Below are 6,704 nucleotides of genomic sequence, written 5' to 3' on the forward strand. Positions count from 1 at the left end.
ACACACACAACGCCTCCACGCACATGTTTGTTTTTCCCCCCAGCATTGGGACAGGAGAGCTGTCATTAAACGGAAAAACAAAGTAACTTGCGTTACTTATTTGAAGAAGTAACTCAGATATTTTGTTGTAAATTTGAAAAGTAATGCGTTACTTTACACTCTAAAAAAAAGGCTCGTAATCATAGGGGAACCTTTTTTAGTGCTATATAGCACCAATTTTGGTGCTTCAGTGGTTCTTCAGCGGTTCTTCAGAGGTGCTATATAGCACCTTAGTCAAAGAACCGGTGAAGAACCTCTGAAGAACCGCTGAAGAACCTCTGAAGAACCGCTGAAGAACCACTGAAGCACCAAAATTGGTGCTATATAGCACTAAAAAAGGTTCCCCTATGATTACGAGCCAAGAACCATTTTTGGTGCAATATAGAACCTTTTTTTTTTTAGAGTGTAGGTACTTGAAAAAGTAATCGGATTACGTAACTCAAGTTACTTGTAATGTGTTACCCCCAACACTGGCTATTGATAATAAACACGAGACAAATTCAAAAAAGTCATCTTTATTTATATAGTGCTTTTTTTTTTGCAGCTTCACAGTGGTAACAGGAAAATAATACAATAGAATTTGAAAAAGCAAATAAAGAAGAGTTTTAACTACTAGCTGAAGACAGACAATATCATAACATACACATAAAAAACTACTCTGAGTAAAATAATTTGCAATTGGTGGAAAACGCATACTTCCACATACTTTTTATTTCCATAAAAAAACACATACTTTTCCTTCTCTAGTAAACTACTCTCCAGTAACATGACAGGAGAGCAAGGATTGATCATGCAGACCGTTCAAGTGAGGGCAAACCATCTCTATCAAAGTAATATTCTATAAAAACTAGTGCTGTCAAATGATTAATCGTGATTAATTGCATAAAAGAAAAATTATATATGTTGTACATTTAGTTATACATAATATGTGTGTACTGCGTATAATATAAATACGCACACAAGCAAGTATATATTTAAAGGGGACATATGCGTTTTTCTGAAATTTAAACTCGCGACTGACACCTGTGGCCAAAAAACAGAACTGCTCTTATTTCCTGCTCGCTCTCGCAGCGGTGGTGACGTCACATCCGCAGACAGCGCGGGAAAAAAACGACCCGCCAGAAAATAGGAAAAATAGGATACAGGCTTATAGGTGCACCCACTGTGAGCGGACAAGGTGTCAGTATGCTCATCAGGAGATGTTTGAGTCATAAATGGTAAAATAAAAAGGCTATTGTTACGTTTATTTTGGGGAAAAAGTTGCATATAGCCCCAATAAAGTTGCATATATTTTCTAAAATATATACATATATGTGTGTGTATTAAAATATACATAATTATACACAATACATACACATAAACTCAAACTTTTATTTTGGATGCGATTAATCATTTGAAAGCCCTAATAAAAGCATGATTTAAGATCACACTAAACATGCTTCATGAACAGAACTGAGAGAGACCTGCAGAAAACATCAGTTAAGGATGTTCACCTTTAACAGCCCTCAGGTCTCCATCTCCACCTTCCTCCTCACATGAAACACAAGACACTGGCAGTATGATTATATAATCAGCACCTCATGAAATATCACTATTTTAGGCAGGAAGACATGACAACTCCATTGTGATTCACATTTAAAAATGACAAATAATTTAAAAATTGTGTTCTAACATCTCCTGACAACATTACTAGAAAAACAACATTCAAAATCAGAATAAGTTAAAATATTTGATTAAAAGCGGCAGGTAAGCATTAGCATAATACAGTACGTGATAACAGCAAGATGCCAATATTAAAATTATAGCATAAATATACCCGTCTTTAACGGTGTTGGCAAAGATACCAGTAACAACACCTGGTATCAGTAGTGCAGAGTCGACTGAGTATACCTGACTGACAGCTGCCTTCAAATGTTCAATTGAGAAATGATTTAGTTGTTTAATTGATTAAGTTTAATTGATATATTTTCATGCATATGATACACAGTTTTCACATGCATATTATGATACCTACTTTAAGGAGTGTAATACACACTTAACCCACACCACTAATCCTACCCAAGGGGTTTACAATGTGCATCATACGCACGTAAAAAGTCATTTCTGAATATAAATTGCACGATAAATACAATTTGTGCTATAGATACGCATTTCATGAAAACCGGCATAATCAGTCACTGTTCCTGTCTGGATCACTGTAGCAGCTTTAATTAACATCTAAATACTGAAAAACAACAAACACATGCTGTTCTATTGCTAGCAACGTGTCCTATTCTCTCAGTTCTTCACAGTCCCTTTTTTAGCCTGATATTGTCATACTCAGATTCTAGTCAGAATATGAGTCTGATACATACTCCATGGGGCTGTGATTATGGGGCGTGTTTCAACCGAACCAGGAAAGAAAATGCCTCTGCTCTCAGTTGGAGACCTACAACCAATCAGAGCAACGAAGTAAGTGACATACACTCTAAAAACGTTTACTATGATTTACTCAATTTTTTTGGTGAAACATTTTTACACTAAACAAAGTGAGTAAATTTTAAAGCAGTTTCAAAACAATTACATACACCATATGAGCTGAGCAAATGCAAGTAAAAAAATTAAGTAGATCTGTGTAACTACATTTGGTACATTTACAAATAAAATTGAGAAGAAAAAACTGGGGGGGGGGGGACATTTAAAAACCAATATTTATGAGTAAAATTAACTGTTTTTATTTACGAGTAATATTAACTCTTATAGTATAACTTTAATATTAACTTTAATTTCCTCTAAACCTTTGTAAAATACTCCACACCACACTTATACATGACATTGGCCTTTATTGTCGATGAGTAAAGCAATACAGCATATATTACAGTTTTGACATGTATACAATATTTTACAACATATTTACAACATTTAAACTCATGTAACAAACATTTTAGAAGTAAAAATGAAACATTTAAAAGTAATTAAAGTGTAAGCAACCTGTCTGTTATCCAATTTCCACCGTGTCAGCGCTGTTTCAACTATATCAGAGTTTTTTTCTTTAGTCTAGACATTATATAGCCTATCCTGAATCCAAAACCCGTAGGTTTTTTTATATTTATTTTTCATTTTTAATTAATTTATTTTTCATTTACAGGGAAAACTCCTGTAAGCAAACATTGTTTCTGTCTGAGGTGCATGGCAGTCCTGCAGGATTTTTTTTATTTTTTTTAACTGTACAGCGCAGTATGTGCAGCATGTGCAGGACATTTTTAGAATGAACCCTTCAGTACAACAGAAACATGCAGGAACATTCAACACAAGTGAAAAATCCTGCAGGATTGTAAAATTCCTGCAGGACTGCTGTGCAGTACAAGTGAAAAACCCTGCAGGATTTTATAATTCCTGCTGGATACCTGCAAAAAAAATTAAAATCCTGCAGGATTCCTGTAGGTTATTTTTGTAAGGGTAAAAAATCACGAGTCGCGGGTTGCGGTTTTTTTGGGCTTATTTTAAAAAATGTGGTTGCTTGTTAGGAAAATATAATAAGCAACTTCGTTTCTTTACATTTATGGTCACTGTTTTGTCCAATACATTGACTGACACTGTCTTCTCACAGCTAATAGCCATTCAGTGCAACGATACAAGTGCTGTAGTAATCCGTCCTTTACAGAGATGGGACCAAGTCACACATGTGCAAGTCTCAAGTAAGTCTCAAGTCTGAACCTTCAAGTCTCAAGTAAGTCCCAAGTATTTTTTTTCTTGGGCAAGTCAAGTCAAGTCACACTGTTAGACATTTCTGTAATTTGTACAGTTATTTACTATATATCACCCAGTATAATACTGTAAATTCTCTTTACAGTAAATAACTGTAATTCCCGTTGCATCATGGGTATTTTCTATGACGTCAAACACCAAATACAGTGATTTCCTGTATTTTTAAAAAATAAAGTATAATACTGTATTTACCACAACGGCCTATTTGGCACAATTGGGATCGACAGGATTTGCTTGAGATTTATATTAGGAACCATCAGTGCAGCGTTGAAAGTTTCACCCGAGGAGAGAGCTCACGGTTCCAGAGAACATATGAGCTGTGTCCGGACACCCTGCAAAGATTTTTTCATCCCCCGTGAGAAGAACGGCAAACAAGCAAGGTAAGTGTGATTTGTACTATCCGCGGTTGTCTGCACCCCAATTTTAGCTTGTCAGCATTGGTGCTAAAAACTGAGGTAAACCTAACGTTTTATGAATTTATTGAATTAGATTAGGAACCGGTGCAGCGTTGTAAGTTTTGCCCGAGGAGAGAGCTCACAGTCCGGACAACATACTTTACATAACGTTAGGTTATCATTTGCTTAAACTTTGCTGCTAAAACTGAGGTAAACCTAACGTTTTATTTAAAAAAAAATGAGTAACAGTTATATTGAATTAGATTAGGAACCAGTGCAGCCAGCGTCGTGTGTAACTGCCCGAGGAGAGAGCTCACGGCCCGGACAACATACTTTATAACGTTAGGTTATCATTTGCTTAAACTTTGCTGCTAAAAACTGAGGTAAACCTAACGTTTTCTTTTTAAAAAAATGAGTTTATTGAATTAGATTAAGAACCAGTGCAGCCAGCGTCGTGTGTAACGTTACTGCCCGAGGAGAGAGCTCACGGCCCGGACAACATACTTTACATAACGTTAGGTTATCATTTGCTTCAGCTTTGGTACTAAAACTGAGGTAACATAAACCTAACGTTTTATTTTTAAAAAGACTTAACGTTAGTGAGTTTATTGAATTAACTTTACCAATACAATGAAGATGTTTATCGAGCATATTAAGCGTACATTAGGACGACGTTAGTTAGTAAATTAACGTTGGCCACTAGTTGCAAAAAATAATGTCGTTAACAAGCAAAGTTTACATTTGGATTGACATTATTTATTTAACATTTTAGATAAGAATACCAGGAGCCTGCCTGTGCTGTGCGACACTGGAACTCATTCAACGGTAAGTAACGTTACTCCTCTTTGTTTCTCCACATATTACTGATAATTCAAAGTTTTTCTTGTATGTTTTAGTCGGGTCTGTTTAACTGAATCACAAAATGATTTAGTTTTTCCACCTCTTTTTAGCTGTAACTAGCCATGTACCATGTTTTTTTTTCATAAATTATATTATACTAAAATAATCCAAGACTGTGTTTGTCCAGGACTGACAGATTATAATTTTATTTTCTGGAATTTTTGGATGATTTTGGCAGATGAAATATAATTTATGAAAAAAACATGGCAAAACTTTAGAATAATGTTGCTCAAGTGCAAACCTGAATACATTTCTGAACACAAAAGAAGATGAAGAATGTTTGTAACCTAACAGATTGAGGCACCATTCACTTCTATAGTAAATTTTTCCTACTATGGAAGTGAATGGTGCCTCAAAATTATCTGGTTACAAACATTCTTTAAAAGGTTTAGAACTACAGGGCGAGTAAATGACAGAATTTACTTTTTTTTTTTTTGTGAACTATCCGTTTAATGACAGACCATTATTCTAAAGTGTTACCAAAAACATTTAAAGCAAAGGCACTAAGGGTGATGAAATTTAAAATATCTTTATTCTCTTAATTTTCTCTTGCTTTAAGTTTTTTTCGTGAGGAAAAACCCAGAGGTGGGAACAAGATGCACCACCTAAACCGGAGTGAGTCGGAAGACCGGGGAAGTTGTGAACAGGAAGACAACTGTAATCAACAACAGAGTGTCATCCTTCCTTCGCCACCAAATGGAGTTTGAATGGAAAAACTTGGACTAGGTGAGGCACTTTTTTAATAGGATATGTAATGTACACAGACACTTACGCTGCATTCACACAGGGCGTCATGCCGGTTAGAAATTTTGTCTGACCTGACACAGCGCCGACGCCACGTGACAGTGACGTATGGCATCAAAGCACCGCGAGAGCGATTCGAGAGCAGTCGGCTAATACAGCCGGTGCAGTTTCTCTAGAGCGACTGCACAGACTTTGATGATGACACAGCTGTTCCACGATTGGCCAGATTCTCCACATGACAGCGATCACATGTGTTTCGTGTTTATTCTAAAACCTTCAGTTCCTCTAATGTGCACAAATCTGTTTTTTATAACAGTTAAACCTCTTTTCATGTAGTTGCGATGTTATATTGTCATGTTTATCAAAATAAAATAGATGAAAAATGTAGACCCCCACTTCATTGATAGTTTAGGCTTGTATGTTAACTTTATTCTTGTACAAACACACGCTGTATTAATCAGTGCATAAAGTATTACATGACAAAAAATGTCTCTGAAACATCTGTGTATTGACAAATATTGCATTTATTTCACTTCAGCTGATAAAGTGTGCAAACACCGCGCGAGCGTCACTGCGGGAAGCAGAAAGTGTCCGACTTCACGTCTCCGTTTGCAGCTCCTCCCCGCCTGCACGCGGCTACTCTCGCCGATTGGTTGCATCCGGCCACAGCTGATGTCCAACACACCTTTCAACTTCTGCCGCTTGCAACGTGAGTGAAGCGACGCGACGGAACCCACAATTCAGTTCAGCAACGCATGACGTCACCCATTCAAAGTAAATGAGAAGCGTTAACGCCGGCGCCCCGTGTGAATGCAGCATTAAGTTTGAGGATACCTTACTAAAGCTAATGCAGTATACATGTAATCCATCCTGCAATAA

This window comes from Gobio gobio (assembly GCF_949357685.1).
Source record: "Gobio gobio genome assembly, chromosome: 24".
NCBI classification, from domain to species: Eukaryota; Metazoa; Chordata; class Actinopteri; order Cypriniformes; family Gobionidae; genus Gobio; species Gobio gobio.